Source organism: Rhincodon typus, chromosome 2 (assembly GCF_021869965.1).
Source record: "Rhincodon typus isolate 14 chromosome 2, sRhiTyp1.1, whole genome shotgun sequence".
Lineage (NCBI taxonomy): Eukaryota > Metazoa > Chordata > Chondrichthyes > Orectolobiformes > Rhincodontidae > Rhincodon > Rhincodon typus.
The window spans coordinates 124,026,372-124,044,955 of NC_063333.1; the positions used below are offsets into that span (position 1 = coordinate 124,026,372).

General features: G+C 40.7%; 1 protein-coding gene across 9 annotated transcripts in view; it reads right to left on the minus strand.

Annotated features, from left to right (window-relative positions):
- elmo1 (engulfment and cell motility 1 (ced-12 homolog, C. elegans)) overlaps positions 1 to 18,584 on the minus strand; it is a 267,831-nt gene that overhangs the window by 21,712 nt on the left and 227,535 nt on the right. The gene's annotated exons all lie outside the window — the stretch shown is intronic.

An 18,584-nucleotide genomic window follows, 5' to 3' on the forward strand; every position in this document is an offset into this window, starting at 1 on the left:
TATTGATTCGCTAACTGCAGATCTGCATACTCGCAAGGTTGGTCCTAAACTCGATTTTGCTTTTTTTTTCCCCACTGACAAGTCCCAAAAGATTGCGAGCCCTTTGTGGTAGTTACAAGAGTTACATCATAGTAGTATCTGTGTTTTTTGTTTTCTGCATGAGATCCTTGCCACTATTGCCCACAGATAATGAAGATTTGGTGTATGCTTGCTTAATACATTGATAGATTTGGATGATACACTTAATTAATCACATCAAATTGCACTATTACTAAAAGTGGTGGTACTGAGTAACTCTATAAAGTGGTAACTCTACTACTTAAAACTATTACCTACTCAAAACGCCATCTATACACAATTACAGACAGATACAAAAGGAAGTGTTATGGGCAGAGGGAAAGACTGGGAAGGTAGTTCAGTGACCCTGTCCACAAAGTTTGCTGAGCTGATCCTTTTGCTGATCAGAACACAGCTCCTCAAATCTTCCTTCTCACAGGATGACTGGGAATGCACTTACAGCAACTAAAGAGGGGAAATAAAGTGGCTATTCACAGGCTTGAGATACTTTTCCCTGCATAGGAAAAACAGCTCCATCCCTTCCAGAGGCTCTTAAGGTGAAGTGGTAGTTTCCCTACCTCTGAGCCAGGAGGCCTGGGGTCAAGTCCGACTTGCTCCAGAGGTGTGTCATAACATCTCTGAACAGGTTGATTAGAAAATAGCTTTCTTAAGCTACGTTGGACCACATCTACAATACTGCATTCCGAAGAGGGCACCAGACCTCAGGAGGATATATGTGTCTTTGTACAGGTGCAGTGTAGATGTATCAGATTGACAGCGGGGTTTAAGTTTCATGGTTATATTTTATAACCCCGGCACAAATTCCCTTGAATGCATAAGATTAAGTAGTCACTACATGTTTAAAGAGTTGCTAGGGAAAGCAAAGATAAACTATTTGTTTTGGTGTGTGAGTCCAGAGCAAGAGGCACAACCAGTAACTTTGAGTTAGGTCATTCAGCAGGGAAGTCAGGAAGCACTTCTTCATGTGAAGGACAGAGGAAATCTGGAACTCTTGCCCACTTCAAAAATGGTGCAGGCTGGATCAATTAAAAATGTCAAAATCTAATTATAGATCTGTGTTACTTAACAGTATTAAGGGTTAAAAACCAAAGGTGATAGATGAAGTTAAGATGTAGATAAGAATGATTTAATTTAATAATGATATTAGTTTGAAGGACTGAATGCCCTACTCTTGTTCTTATATTACGGAGTTATTTCCAATACGGTATCATTTGCTTATACTTCATGGCTGAAAATATGAACTACACCAAGAGCTGCCCTTGGTTCATTTTATCAACATTACTAGAATTATCCTCAGTCACCTTAGGAGGAGGAGTTGCTCTGGGAGATATCTTTTCAGGGTTATCAGACATGGACCTCAATTTAAACTTTTGGAGGGTGAGTGGCAAACTGCAGAAATCATATCAGGTCTACTGTGACTCCTGGGCTCAACTCAAATGCTGGCATTCCACTTCTCAGCTGGGACAATAAAGTAGCGGCAGAAAACTGTGGCGATTTCCCTCTCTGCTAAAGTAAGGGAAACATCTTGCACTTGGGAAGAGGAAAATCTGAGGTAAGGATGGCCTAAGCTCTTCTTGTGGAGCTTGGAAGAGTAGGAGTTCTTTTCCTGGCTTAAGCAGGGAATATTTCACATTTCTCAGCAGCATCTGCAGTTGATTCCCTTCAGTCACAGGTCTTGTCCAGTTCAGTCCCAATGGCAACATGACAGCTTTTGGTGGGCATCCTTGGCAGCTGTTCGTAGCAGCAGATTAAGATTGCAAGTGACGAGAATCTTGGTGGTGCCAGGGCAGCAAAGTAACTTGTAACTCTGTGCCAGATAAATAGGGTTAAAATTGCCCAGATATTCTTTTCAATGCTTCGATCATGTCACAACATCCAATCCCCGTGCTCCTGCAAATCACCCCCATGAACATTGTATCAAAATGTGAGGTCACCAAAATCTATTTGTAATAAGTACACAGAATGTTATGTTGAAAAGTTCTTCATTCATAAGCTTGCAATCCCCCCCATTCTCTGGGCTTTGATGATACTGTAGTTGGACATTATTTTGCTGGGTTTTTTTTCAAAATCATCCTTTTCCTGCATTAACAATCTCTTTCTCTAACTTGAGTTACCATGGTTTCCCAATCAAAACTGACTCTCTGGTTGATTTCTATTCTGTGATGATATGCCTGTTTGGAAGTGAACTGACGTATGATCTTATTGCTGCAATATCTACACTGGGGCACCCATGATGGATGCCCCTCAGCTGCCTAGCTCATTGAACAATAACTGCAGGATTTCCTGAATACCCAGAGGCAGATCCTGCTCTATCCTGGGAGACCTCTGGACATAATTTGTAACGAGTAGTTAGTACTTACTGTCTGCAGTAAAATACCCGTCTTCCTTGCTTCACTCATTTATGGTTGTGCATAATATGTCATTTTGGTCTAAAACTGAATTTGAGAAGCATTTTCGCAGTTGGGTAAATCCAAGAGAATGGGAACTCAACAAACTACTGAAAAGCAAGGGCAAGACTCCATACGTCCAAGAATGGGATTCATCAAAAACACTCTCATAGTTATGAACTCTAATTAAATACAAATTTATATTCTGTATGAATATTATATGTGGATTTTCTAATTCATTTTATGTCTTAAAGTATATCTTAAAAGAATCTTATTGAGGTAACTGAAAAGAAGTTGTATCTATTAACATTTTTCACAACCCCCCCAGGCATCCCAAAGTACTCGTACAATTAAATACCTTCTGAAACATAGATAAAGTTGTAATGAGGGAAGCCCAGCAACCTACGTGTCTCAGCGAGATCCCACTAACAACAATGCGATAGGGACCAGATAAACAGTCCTTTAGGTTATGATTCAGGATAAATATTAGCCAGGAGAACTCCCACCCAAATAGGATCGTTAGCCTGACAGGGTTGACATGACCTCGGTTTAATTTCTCATCCGAGAGACAGCATTTGTGACAGAGTAGCACTCCCTCAGTACTATACTGGAGTCTCCGTTAGGGGTGGCACGGTGGCTCAGTGGTTAGCACTGCTGCGTCACAGTGCCAAGGAACCGGGTTCAATTCCACCCTCGGGCGACTGTGTGGAGTTTGCACATTCTCCCCATGTCTGCACGGGTTTCTTCCGGGTGCTCCAGTTTCCTCCCACTGTCCAAAGATGCGCAGGCTAGGTGAATTGGTCATACTGAATTGTCCATAGTGTTCAGGGATGTGTAGATTAGGTGGGTTATAGGGGATGGGTCTCGGTGGGATGTTCTGAGGGTCAGTGTGGACTTGTTGGGACGAAGGGCTTGTTTCCACACTGTAGGGATTCTATGATGATTTAGACTGACACTTAAAGTGATTAGAATAGAATTTCAATGCAGAGGGAAGAGTACTATCACAGAGGCACAGTTGACATTTACTTCAATTTATGCCAATGCCATTGATCTTTTCCTGCTCATGAACCACATCAGAGTTTACAGACAGTACATAAACAAGTAAATTAAACTGAAACTCATATCTGCAGAATGAAATATGAGCAAGAATCAGTTAAGGTGGGTGTTATTCACATGTACTAGATAATTTGTCAATAGAACCCATTATTTTCTGATTCAGAAGCTAACACTTTATAATCAGATCCAAATCTGACAGTAAAGAATTAAGCAAAGATTGCAGTGAAATACGTCAGTTAGGCTCAGCTAATAAAAGGTATCCCCGTTTAGTGGTTGACAATAAGACTTTGAATATGGTATTGCAAGTACATGATATTGCTAACTTGGTAGCATTCCAACTGACACTCAATATATACAGTTACGTAAAAAGTCCCAAGGAGCTGGGCGATCTGTGAACTTTGCCATGTTTTGCACGAGTTGAGTATTTTTCTAACAGTTCGTTGTTATCTCAGCTCTTCAGTGAGCTTCAGAATGAAATATACTTGTATGCAATTAGTAACCTTTCTGAAGAAGGGTCTAGGCCCGAAACGTCAGCCTTCCTGCTCCTCTGATGCTGCTTGGCCTGCTGTGTTCATCCAGCTCTACACCTTGTTATCTCTAGTAACCTGACAGTCCTGGTTAAGATCACTACTTGTCTGCATTATAAACTGCAAGTGGACTGCTCCATTTTGAAAGTGCAACCAGAGGTCATTAGAAAACAAAATTCATCCAGCAATAAGAAAATGTTGTTTACGTTCCATAACAGTTGTGGGAGGGATTGAATAAGATTAACAGGTTTCACTACAGGGTCAACATACTTTAAACAGCACCAAAACCAGGACTGCAATTGTACATCTGGATGCTTTATAGTCCTCCTCACTTATAGCAAGTGGCAGAGCCTTCAGTGACCTTGTTATTATTCTAAGGTACGCTCTTCCAAAATATTTCCCCTCATTACGTTCCCTCTGCCTTTTAAAAAAAAATTTCACAAAATGTTTCGGAAAGGCCAGGCTTCTGCTCACTACTAGCCCCTCTTCCCATCGTGAAAGAAAAGAAAGGAAAGAGTTTACATATAAGTGTTAGCACTAGATACATGTTCAGGTGGGATTAGAACCTATAGCTTCAACAATTTAGCAACAGTTGACACTACTCTGTTTGGTATCCGTTGACTTGTATATTGGATATTTAGCTGTTTGAAGCACACCATGTTAGTGGCAATCATTCTGTTTTGGCTGGAGAAGACGACTACATTAACCACCTACTGGACCAACTGTACCTGTTTTTGCTCTCACCTCAAAACCAAACCTATCAGGATTATTGAGAAGGTTGCCACTGCTTTTCATCAGACACCAATGTCATGATGTTTGCTTTCAAGCTGAAGAACTTCAGCCTCATATCTGCTTCATGTTCAGCTTGGTCCTCTTCCTTATTTTCAAAACACAGCTATTAAGAATCCAATATGTCCATTAGCCATAAGAACAGAAGCAGGCCATTCAGCCCATCGAGTCTGCTCCACCATTCAATGAGATCATGGCAGCTCTGATAATCCTCAATTCCACATTCCCATCTTTTCCCCATAACTCTTGATTCACTGATAGATTTTTAATCTATCTCAGCCTTAATGACTAAGCATCAACAAAGCTCTGCAATTAAGAATTCCACAGATTCACTAAGCTCTAGAGAAGAAATTTCGCTTCAACACTGTCTTAAATGTACTGCCCCTTAATCTGAGATTGCGCTCTCTGGTGTTAGACCCTCCCAGAAAGGGAAACATCTACCATGTCAAGTTTACTAAGAATCTTGTATGTTTCAATAAAGTCGCCTCTCATTCTTCTATACTCCGATGAGTATAGACCCAATCTACTCCACCTCTCCTCATAAGACTGTACCTCCATTCCTGGTTCAAAAAAGAGACCAAAGAACTGCGGATGCTGGATATCAGAAACAGAAACCAAAACAGAAAACCCAGCAGGTCTGGCAGCATCTGTGGACAGAAAGCAGGTCCAGTGACCCTTCTTCAGAAGTGATTGTAGCTGGGAAAAGATGGTATATATGCTGAAGATGGGGTGGGGGAGGTGGGAGGAGTAAATGAAAGGAGGAGATGGAGCCCAGGGAAAGAGAAAAGCACTAAATAAAACTGAAAGAACCGTTCTGAGGAAGGGTCACCAGACCCGAAACGTTAACTCTGATTTTTTTCTTCACAGATACTGCCAGACCTGCTGAGCTTTGCCAGCTACTTCTGTTTTTGTTGTTGAAAGAGAAAAGCAGTTGGGTAACAAAGGAGTGGGTAAAGGTCAGTCTAGGAAAATAACTAGCTGCTAATGGGGACAGTTAGTGGCTGTCAATGGGTCGTTTGTGGTAGCAGGCAATGTGATGACAAGGCCTGGTATGTGGGGGTTGGGGTAAGGACATAGGAGAAGGTGCTCAGGCCCTAAAATTACTGAACTTGACACGGAGTCCTGAAGGCTGCAAGGTCACCAAGCGGAAAACGAGATGCTGTTCTTCCAGTTTGCTCTGAGCTTTGCTGGAGCAATACAGGAAGCCTGAGACAAAGACATTGGCTAGGGAACATGGTGGTGTGTCGAAGCGGCAGACAACAGGAAGCTCAGGGTTATTTTTGCAGACAGAACGTATGTGTTGTGCAAAGTGGTTGCCCTGACTGCATTTGCCTCAATATACAGGAGACCACATTGTGAGCAGAGTAGTCAGTAGACTAGATAGAGTGAAGTGTAGGTAAATCACTGCTTCACCGAAAAGTGTGTCTGGGACATTGGATAATGAAAGGGGAGGAAGTAAATAGGCAAATGTTACATCTTCTATGATTGCATGGGAAAATACCATGGGGGTGTGAGATGGTGTGGACCAAGGTATCCCAGAGGGAATCGTCCTTGTGGAATATTGACAAGGGAGGGAAGGGAAAAAGTGTCTTGTGATGGCATCCCGCTGGAGGTGTCAGAAATGGCAATGATCTTTTGGTTGTGGATGCTGGAGGGACGGTAAGTGAGAAATAGGGGAACCCTATCGGTATTGTAGGAGGGAAAAGAAGGTCCGAGGGTTGAGGTGTGGGAGATGGGCCAGTCATGGCTGAGGGCCCTGTCAACCACAGTAGTGGGGGATCCTTGGTTGAGGAAACAGGTGGATATTTTAGAAGTCCCATGGTCGAAGTTGGCATCTTCGGAACAGATATGAGGGAGACAAATAAACTGGGAGAACAGAATGGAGTCCACAGGAAGCAGAGTGTGAACAGAAATTGCTGCAAAAACTCACGAAACTCAGACTCTTTGTGTCATCCTCACCACTTTTACCTCCTTTTGTAATTTGCAAACTTGGCTATAGTACATTCACTTTCTTCATCCAAGTCATTATTGTATGTTGTAAATAATTGTGGCCCCAGCACTGATTTCTGTGGCATGTCACTAGTTACAGGTTGCCAACCTGAAAATGCCCCATTTATCCAAACTCTCCATCTTCTATTAGTTAGCCAACGACCTATGCTAATATACTACCTCTAACACCATGGACTTTAATCTTAAGTAACCTAATGTGTGGTATCTTAATAAATAGCTTCTGAAAATGCAAATATACCACATCCACGGCTTACCTTTTACCTCTCTTGCATGTTACCTCCCCAAAGAATTCTAGTAAATTTGTCATACATGATTTTCCCTTCATGAAGTCATGGTGACTCTGCTTGATCATAGTATGCATTTCTAAATGCTCTGTTATTATATCTTTTATAATAGACTAAAGATGTTAAGCTAACTGGCCTATAGTTACCTGGTCTTTATCTCCCTCTCTTAATTAAAGGTTTTATGTTGGCAGCTTTACAATCCTCAGGGACTTCTTCAGAATCTAAGAATTTCTGGAAAATTACTATCAATGCAACTACTACCTAGTTCCTTTAATATCCTACGATGCATCCCATCAGGTCCAGGGGTCTTTATTCCCATTAGTTTTTTTCACACCTTTTCTCTAGCAATGTTTGTTGTATTTATTTCATTCCTTCCTTTTACTGCTTGAGCATTCAGCAATTTTGGAATGCTATGTGTCTTCTACTGTGAAGACTGATGCAACGCATTTATTCACCTCCTCTGCCATTTCCTATCTCCCCACTACTATTTCCATAACCTCATTTTCTAAGGGGCATATGTTCATTTTGGCTTCTCCCCCTTTTTATAGATTTAAAGAAGCTCTTGACATTACTCGCAAGTTTTCCCTGAAATTTTATTTTCTCCCTTTTTTTTGGTAGTTTATATTTGTTCTTGTAAAAGCTTCCCCAATCCTCTGACCTACTATTAATCTTTACCATGTTGTCTTAACATGTGATGCTATCTTTGACTCCAGTGGTTAACTATTTTGGCTTACACTACTCCGAGAATCCTTTTTTGTCACCATTTTACGTCTTTGCTGTGAGCTATGAACTATTTACTTAACCATCTGCCATTGTTTCTTAACTGTTAAGAAATCACTTTTCCAGTCCACTCCAGTTGGCTTTGTCCTCTTTCTTCTTTTAATTATCCATAGTAGATTAGCACAGTTGTTTCTGGGTTATTTAGCACTAATTTAAACTTAGCACAGTTCTTCCTCCACCTCAAAATGAATATTAAATTCTACCACGTTATGGTCACTGTTTCTGAGGGGGTATTTTATTAAACTTGAGATCATTTATTATACCCATCTCATTGATTCTTGGTTGGATCCATCACATATTATTCGAGGAAACTTTCCCCGAATATTGTCTATTTTTCCTTCCTCATGGCTTCTGTGTCAAACTGACTATCCCAATCTACAAAAAGAATAAAGTCACCAATGATTAATGTACTCCCAATCTTACAGCGGAATGTTGTAATAGTAACATAAACTTTACAAATAAAACTACTTTGTTATTGCTCAGACATACGATGATTTGTGATACGCGTGTGGAAATCAATCTGGTTATGCGTCATCAGGGGAGTGGGAAGGACAGACTGTTCCTTTGTACGGTCTCAACCGTGGTGTTGCACCACTCTGACCTGCAGTTTGTACCTGCTCAAAGGCCACTGCAAAGACCATCACTGACCCGTGACCACATTGAGAAAACATTGATAATAACCTATGTTCGTATGTATGATTTGGATGTGAACATAGGAGGTATGGTTACTAAGTTTGCAGATGACATCAAAATTGGACATGTAGTAGACAACCAAGAAGGTTACCTCAGAGTACAACGGGACCTTGATCAGATGGGCCAATAGGCTGAGGACTGGCAGATGGAGTTTAATTTAGATAAATGTGAGGTGCTGCATTTTGGAAAGGCAAATCAGGGCAGGACTTATACAGTTAATGGTAAGGTCCTGGGGAGTGTTGCTGAACAAAGAGACCTTGGAGTGCAGATTCATAGTTCCTCAAAAGTGGAGTCCCAAGTAGACAGGATAGTGAAAAAGGCGATCGGTACGCTTGCCTTTATTGGTCAGTGCATTGAGTATAGGAGTCGGAAGGTCATGTTGAGGCTGTACAGGACATTGGTTAGGCTACTTTTGGAATACTGCACGCAATTCTGGTCTCCCTGCTATAGGAAGGATGTTGTGAAACTTGTAAAGGTTTAGAAAAGAATAACAAGGATATTGCCAGGGTTGGAGGGTTTGAGCTATAGGGAGATGCTGAACAGGCTGGGGCTATTTTCCCTGGGGTGTTGGAGGCTGAGGAATCACCTTATAGGAGTTAATAAAATCATGAGGGGCATGGATAGGGTGAATAACCAAGGTAATTGCCCCAGGGTAGCAGAGACCAAAACTAGAGGGCATAGGTTTAAGGTGAGGGGGGGCAAGATTTAAAAGGGACCTAAGGGGCAACTTTTTCACGCAGAGGGTGGTGCATGTATGGAATGAACTGCCAGAGGAAGTGGTGGATGTGGGTACAATTACAACATTTAAAAGGGATCTAGATGGGTATATGAATAGGAAGGTTTTAGAGGGATATAGGCCAAATGCTGGCAAATGGGACTAGATTAATTGAGGATATATGGTTGGCATGGATGAGTTGGACTGAAGGGTCTGTTTCCATGCTGTACAGTTCTAGGACTCTATATATTCTTTCCAATGAGAATTATTGTGTCACATTTATCATTCAGAATTATAGAATGGTCAAATTTACTTCCTCCCTGCATGGTTTAATCAAATTCAGAATAGATAAAGGATAGAACATTGCATAACACTACAAAGATTATTCAAACTGTATTTCTAGGGTATTGACGCATTGAGACAGTAGCAAGCTCACAATCTGGGTTAATATGGGTGCTATGGCCATGTCAGTGGTAATTCAGTTCCCAATGTCACCAAACAAATGTTCTGAAGGGGAGCAAAAAGAAAAACAATTCTGATAACAGTTTGTTTTAAAACTCGTGATTCAAAGGGTTCAGCTTTTCAGTTTTTAGTTTTTGTACACTAATCACTTTTAATAATTTACTAACTGGAATTGACGTGATAGATGCAAAGGATGAAGATGAGACCTTGAGAAATCGCAAGGCAGAGTAAAATTTCAAGGATGCTGAGGAAATGTGGAAGGACAGTGTACAGTGAATCTTTCAGCTCTCTGGTTCAACTATCAGTCGCTGGCTTGATGTTGAAGTAGCTGAGCACATAAATAACTCAAAAACAAAATGTGCTTTCCATTGTTCTATTTCTCCTTAACATTTATTTTAAAGAAAGCAGATGCTGTGGTGCACTCCAGCACTAATTCAGTCGAAAATAATGCGCTGTCTGATTATAGTCACTTTCATCTTCCCCTTAACATAAATAGCAGAATTGGGCTGATCAAAGTGCACGACAGCATTACAGATCATTATAGAATTGGGGGAACAGTATTAAAAATATAACAGGAAAATTTGGGGTCAGATTATACGCTTGTAATTGTTTCCCTCATTATTTATTCCAAAATGGCAGCAGCAGAGTAGCAGCATTCGGGCATGGGGTCCGGAGCTCAGGGCTCATCTGCTTCCGTCTGCCTTTTCTCTTTCCTTCTCTTCCTTTTGCTCATTTTTTTTTAAAAAACCTTTCTCAGAGGGAGGGGGCCCCTGGAGTGTCGGCAGCAGTGGGAGCAGTTCCTTCCCGGTTGGGGGTGGGGTCTGGTTTATTCGCTGAAATGGCAACCCTGGGAGGTGGCAGTGGCAACAACGTAAACCAGAATGAGACACTGGCTGCTTCGGTGCTGTGGGCCCAGTGCCAAGTTTGAGCCCAATTCAGGACCCAGCTGCTTCAGCGGTAGCTGAGTTGCCGAGATTTGCCCAGCACGGATCCATGGTAGCGTCGACATCAGTGGAGGCAAGATGGCGCCGAAGAATGCATTTCCAGCGGTGTCGGCGCAGCTCCAGGCCATGTCTGGGCCCAGGTACCTGCCAATGGAGGCAGTGGCATTCTGGCTGTGCCACAGTGCAGGGACTCAGGGCACCTGAGTGATCGCAGATTGAGGGATGCACTTTGTGGCTTTGTTTTTTCTGGCAGTAAAGACTCATGACAAAGGCGGCAGAAAGATCTGGACATTTCCTTTCTTTTTGGCTGTTTCTTTTATTTCTGTTCTTGTTTTTAATCCTGTCTTTTACACACCAAGATGGTGCCAGACAGTGGCGACCTTGTACACATTTCATTGTACTCTGGTAACCCTGTAATCGAGTAATTGTGACAATAAAATTTAAATGTAAATCTACCTGCTGAGTTGTGCTAATTAGTTTCATTTGGTTGGTCTCACCGACTTCTTTCCAATTGCAGATTGTGTTGGGAATTTGCAATGAAGTGAAAGAAAAGTTTTATGCTTCATAGGGATTAAAGATCTCTGCTATCAGTAGAAAACATAATAAAAGACCTGGATGAAACTGAGGCCTCAAAAACTGCAGAATCTAAGAGACTGCTTCTGTTTCCCTGACATAATGATAACTGAGGGCACCATATTGTGATATCCACTGTGCAGTAACAAAAGCAGTCTACAGATAGTTACTGGGAGACTTTCAACATCATAACAGACATACAGAGACAGCCCTGGGCTGTTACATTTTGATAACTGTTTGCCAATGTTGAATGCTGTATTGAGGCAAATGTTAAGATAAATGTCTGGCAGTATTTTCAAACAAATAATTGGTTCTCCAACCCTAGATTAGCAAAAAATCTTTGAGATTCCTGCAGTCTTCCAATTTTGAGTTCTTGTGTAATTCTGATTGTCATCACTTCACTATTGAGCGCCCTGGCTTCAACTGCCTCATCCATACGTTCTGGAAATTCCTCCCTAAATATATATGCTTCCTCGAAGACACTGCTAAAAATCGACCTCTTTAACCAAGCTTTAGAAACCAATTTTAATATCTCCTCACATAGTCCAGTGTCACATTTTCTTTGATAATGCTCCTGTGAAGTGCCTTTGGGTAGTTTATTAAACCATCACTGGTGACTGCGCCTTCAGCTACCTAGATCCTGAGTTCTGTAATACCCTCCCTACATCTCTTGACTTCATCTGCCCTCTTTATGACCCTGCTTAAATCCAACCTCTTTACCAAACCCTTGGTCATTTGGCTTGAAATCTCCTAGGGCTCAGTTTCATACTTTTTTCAATATAATGGTCTAGTAAAGCACCATGAAACATTTTATTACATTAAAGAAGCCATATAAAGATAATGTCACTATCAAAGGAGCTAAATAAATGCATATTGTCATTCTTGATATTTTTAATTCTGTCCTCATCCTCAAATCAATTAACTGAATGTGGAATTCCATGTTTAAAGCTTTTAGCATGTGTTTTAAAATATGCAAATTGTTATCTTTATAATCTATTCTCCATTTAAAATATGGGTTCAGTGTTCACATCTGTGCAATGTTTTGTTTAAGTTGCAAAATTAAAATGCACTAAATTATTTTCAACTAAGCTGAACAGACTGCAACTGAAGCAACTCTATTTGAACAGAGATGTAAAAGCCAGCTGGGCTGCATTGTGGCTCACAGTTTATGGGACCAAGAAGCAGCAGAGTGAATCTGTTCTGGAGAAAGGGCTTTTGTATAGATTCACAAACAGATACAGGGTGGGTTAAAAAGTCCGTCAAATACATTCACAGTGAAAATGGCAAGGACTTTGCAGCATCTGTCTATTATTTTTAATTATTTTCAAAATGACAAAGGCCCCAATCGTCCCTCACCTTTCTCAAATGTCTCGTAGCCAGTTTGGTATTGCTGGACCTCCATAATTAGTAATATATACAGTCCTAGGCACAGTGTGCTTCTTGTGGTCAATTTATTCACAGTATAGTGCAATGGTTAACGTGAAATGGTCTATAACAGTCTGGATTCTTGTATTATCACAGGCAGAACATTAACTAAAAAGAAAAAAAGTAACAAACAATATTAATAGAAACTGGATTTTTAATTTAAATACAGAAAGACAGCAACAAAAACTCGCCTTTATATGGCACCTGATAATGTAGCCAAGCATCTCAAGGTGCTTCAAAGTTGTCACGAGAAAATCAGCATCAGAAAATGTTCACGCTCATAAAAGGAGAGTTTACGAAATGTTTGGTCAAAGAGCTATGATTTAAAGAGCATCTTAAAGGAGGAAAGAGAGAGATAAAAGAAATGGAGGCAACCAGGGAAGGAATGAGAGAGTTCAAAGCCTGACATTTGGAAGCCTCACCACCAAGAATAGGAGTAATAAAAATCAGTTCTGCACAGAAGGTGGGAATTGGAGGACGGGAGGATATTACAGGAACAAGGAACAAGGTATTGCTGCAAAGTCAATGTAGATCAACACAGGGGTGTTGCAAGTGGGTGTTAGGATAGAGGCAGCAGAATTTTGGATGATCTCAAATTTATGGAGAATTATAGATGAAAAGCTGGTCATGAGGACAATATTAGTAATCCCCAGTTGTGTGGTATGTCTGCAAACTAATCACGTCAAGCAATATTGGTAGGGAGATGGGGAAGGACTGAAAGTGGCCAAAGAACCCGCTAAGGTCAGGATCACCAGGGCCCTGCCATACTTGACAGCAGGATCTCCTTATCCATTTTTGGATCCATTTCCTTTGTGGCAGCTGACCAGATATTTAACTGGTTGCGGCTGCAAGTGGGGACCCAGGAGAATAGCTCCTTACAATGTTGGGCAGGAGTTGGGGAGAATGTTGGTCTTTGTGTTGAGGTGAGTTAGGGAGATTGGACAATGCACCTGGGAAGGAGAGGTTCATGATCACAACAAGGGACAGAATGGCTGTAGTTGGTGGAAGGGGGATCTTAGGGACAGAGATTCAACTTGTGCTCCTTGTGGTCAGTAACAGGCCAGTGAAGCCACTAGCCCAGACAGCAACAGTGAATTTCAAATTAGTCATGCCGATCCATGATAATACTCAAATCCACTTAAAAGGGAAGAAGTCGGAGTGTGGTGAGCTAGGATCACATTTCATGCACTTTTGTGATTTAACTATTATCCCCCTCCCTCATCAACACACCCACTCCCCAGCCCGATGTCAAGGAGGTGAAGGGAAGTTAATAACGAGGTCATAATGTTACTAAGTCACCAGGGTTTACACAGTTACTTGAATAGCTGTGAAAGGTTTAATTGCTTTTCCTTTCATTACAGTGAATCATTAACACAGAACCTTGGCACAATACTGTTTGATTACTGATTTTTGATTGATTTTACCTATCAAGGTATTTTGTAGACATGTAGAAATGGAAGAAATAGCTAGCACAGAGCAAACAGAAACACCATTTATCTGCAAATCATTCCAAGTAATTCTGGTTGACATTCAATTCTGTAATGTCAGCTTTCTGGCCAATGTACAGGTTTACATAGTGGCCATAACACTAATGTGACTTCTGAGCAATGTGAATGCTGAGGAAAGCAATGCTTAAGAAACATTTGGAACAGTTGTAACCGAGGCCAGCAACAGAACTAGGTGCCAGTCAAGGCTAAGTGGTAATATTTTCATCTCGGGGGTCAGAGGAGTGTGGGTTGAACTCCTACCCCAGAGACGTCAGTGCAGTGCGCAAGGAATACAACATTCTCACAGGATCCTCTTTCAGATGAAACATTAAAACAAAGCCATGTGTGCTCTCTCAGTAGATGCATAGTATCCCAAGGCACTATTTTGAAGAACAACAAAAGAATTCTCCCCAGTAATCCACAAGTTAATTGTCAACCAGGGTAATCTGCAACCTGGTCATTATCGCACTGCAATTTGGAGCAATTTCCTGTGCACAAATTAAATGCTGTGCTTCCTACATTACAATAGAGACTATACTTCAAAACTACTTCACTTGCTTCAAAATATCCTATGGTTGTGGATCTCCGAAATACTTGGGATACCGAAGAAATCTATTCAGCCTATCATGTCTATGCTAGCCAGTAGAAAGCTATCTAGCTTAACACCAATTACCAGCTCTCAGTCCATAACCATGCACGTTACAGCATTTTAATTGTACATAAAAGTGATTAAAGTCTCCAACCCTATCACTCTTTCAGGCAGAATTCCAGATCTCATCAGCTTCTGGGTGAAAAGATCTCCTCTTAATTGCTCTGTAATCTTTCGACAAACTACTTTAAATCAAAGCTGAATGGTATTGACCTCTCACTGAGGGAAACAGGTCCATCCTATCCACACTACTGAATCACCTCATTATTTTACACACCTTAATTAAGTCACTCCTCAGTTTCCTTAAAGGAAGTCATACAGCTTATCTAGTCTTTCCTCATGGAATAAATCCTCCATTCTAGGCAATATCCTCATAAATCTCCTATGTAATCTTTGTCGCCCAATTACATCTCTCCTGTAATGTGGTGACCAAAAATGGACATTGTATTCTCCACCAGTGGCCTATCTAATGCTTCATAGACTATTGGCATAACCTCCCACCTCTTGTACTCGGTGATCCAGCTAACAAAGGAAGGTATTCTGAGTGATAAAATTGCTCCTCAACTCTGTCTTAAGCAGACTCCCCTTGCTGTTAACTGTCAACAGGCATCACAGACAGGCCTCTGACTGTCACCATAGAATGTCCTGAGCCAAAGGCGGATAGAGATACTGAGAAAAGACAGGGCAACACAGAAAGAGAGAGAGAGACATACACAGAAAATCATAGACAGTTGTACTGGCACTCAGCAGATGGTAATCAGAAATGGGAACCTTGGCTTACACACCATCTGCAGCTGTATCATCGCTAACCATACCAAAACATGAACAAACCCATGATGCTCATTGCTTCACTTAGATGAGATATCAGAGAGTGGGGGCCATGTGCTGGAATTTTACTTCCAATGTAGCGGTTTTTTGAGAAATTAACTGGTGTTGTTCCAGCGCTAATTTTTAATCTTGTCATGGTGAAAAATCAAACAAAACTTTTTTTGCGGTAGACAATAATAAGGCCTTATTAATAACCAAATTTCACCACCTTTTAAATATGTGCTGAAAATAAACAACAAACAGCATGAATCTAATTAGTTTCGCACTATTTGCTATGCTCATCAAACACAAACAAATGTGTAATTATAGCTTTCAGACATTTTATGGACTCGGCACAAGTTATAAACAAGCAGCTACTGACTGCACAGGGGTGTAGTCTTGAATGATGATGAATTGTTCTTTTACTTAAACTTGTAAGCAATTTCTCATACACTGAAGTGCAAGTAAACTTTCACCAACAACTCAGATTCCTTCAAAATGACCACACATAAGAAAGATGAATGGGTATATAAGTGACCAACCATCTGACTGGCTACACTATGCAAACCAAATGACTGACAAGTTGACCAATCTCGACCATCCTGTTGATGCATCAAAGTGATCAAATAGTAAATGATTAAAACCTGACCTAAATGGTCAGAAGCTGAGTGACCAAAGCCACCCAAGGAATCTCAACTGATGTGATCACCATGAGGAGGGAGCAGTTTGTGTGTTCTGCCATGACAGAGCAAAAGTAAGGGCTTTTAATCAGTGGTAATATGGAGCATCGCACTCTGGAGCTGCTGATAATGTTCTTTTCCAGGAAAACGAGGAATGTTTGGAACAAAGGAGGGCACTGACAGTTTACACAGATATACGGATTCTTGAAGGTTACTTATATGTTTAAATTAAGTCCAATACGCCATACGATTGAGTATGACTATAGAAGTTCCTCAATCATTGACAACCATCTGTGATTCTGATATTAAACAGATCCACACACAGTTAATTAATACAATTGCAAGTGAAAGAAATTGTGGAATATTCTCTGAATAATTATAATTTGGGATGCAGTGCCGAAGTAAAAAAAAAAATACAGGCTCTAGATGTAGAGATTTTAAACAGACTCCCAGAACACGATGACTTTAGTTTAAATGTTTCTGTATTTGATTCGTGATGATAACTTTTTTTCCGAAAATTAGTTCTTCCTGAAATTGATTAAACACTGACAACAAAAGCATAGTCTCACAGTTCTTTCCAAAAATTGCAAAGCACAGTGCACTAATCCAATTATTCCCAGTATAAAGAACCCCAATGAAAAAATCTAATCCATTCTACTACAGAAAATATCAGTCTATTCCCTTCTATTATATACGCATCAACCATACCTTTTTGCTTTCAGAACATCAGTGCACCAATCCAGCCCCTTAATTCATACAGATCATCAGTGACCCAATCCAATCTACCACGCAGAACATCAGTGTTTCAATCCAATCTCTTCAACTATTCAGAACCTTATGAATTTCTGAATAAGGGTCACTGGACTTGAAACGTTAACTGTTCTTTCTCTGCACAGATGCTGCCACACTTGCTGAGTTTCTCCAGCAATTTCGGTTTTTATTTCTATGGTTCTTAGCTTTATTTCACTGGTTAGATGCATTCCAAGGGTCTGTTAAATGTTGACCCCCATCTCCACTATTTTAAAACTTAACAAACAAAAATACTTGGAAAACAATTTTTTAAAATTGTTTGCATAACGGCAAGTCCTGTATTTACCCTACCTGCGTACGTTTATCATAAAATCATCGACCAAAGTCCAAAGATGTGCAGGTTAGGTGAATTGGCCGTGCCAAAATGCTCATAGTGTCCAGGGATGTGCAGGCTAGGCAGATTAGCCATGGGAAATACAGGATTACAGGGATAGAGAAGGGGTTGGTTCTGGGTGGGATGCTCTTCGGAGGGTCGGTGTGGACTCGATGGGCTGAATGGCTTGCTTTCACACTGCAGGGACTCTATGGTGACTTGGCAAACTTACCAAGAAATATGACCTGCAACATATCTTGGCCAACATAATATTCATTTACTGAGACTTCAACGTAATAGTGCTGGTGCAGCATGGACATTTGATGTAAATTTAGCACCTACTTTGCACAGAGCAATTCACAAATTGCTTCATGCAATTATCAGCATATTCATTTAACCTATCAAACCCCAGCTCTAGTATTCTACAGTTGATGACTTTCACCCTGTCACTGAAATATAACCCTGGAACTGAGCTGTCTGCTTCACAGCTGAAAGTTCGAAGCTTCAGGACGTGCTGACCAGTTTGACAGTGACAAAGGGCTTGATGTTGAACCTGCAACACTTGTGTACATATTGTTTCCTGGACTTTGACTGATGAATGCTTCAAAGACAAGGCATAAAAGCTCATGGTTCTCTTTAATGCCAGCAAAATAAAACCATTTCTGACCCTTTGTACAAACATCAGAGTCGTGAATCCTTAGAAATGAGAAAGTGATTCCAATTCCTCAATATTCAACTTATTGTTGAAGCAATTGATTAAAGAAGTAATGAAGCGGTTCTATAAACCTTTCTCAATACATTTCCAAACAGTATCTTCATATTATTAGCAGTTTTATTTTCTTCAGTCACATCCAATTTTCTTATGACGGTTCAGTTTATTTATCGACTGTTCCTACTACACCCACACATCATTCTTGTTGCTGTTATACATGAATGGCCTTTGTTTTCTTACCTGAGTCTTTTGAAAATAAAAAAAACTAAAAACCAAAAGAACTGTGGATGTTGTAAATCAGGAACAAGAACAAAGTTGCTGGAAAAGCTCAGCAGGTCTGGCAGCATCTGTGAAGGAGAAAACAAAGTTAACGTTTCGGGTCCGGTGACCCTTCCTCAGAACT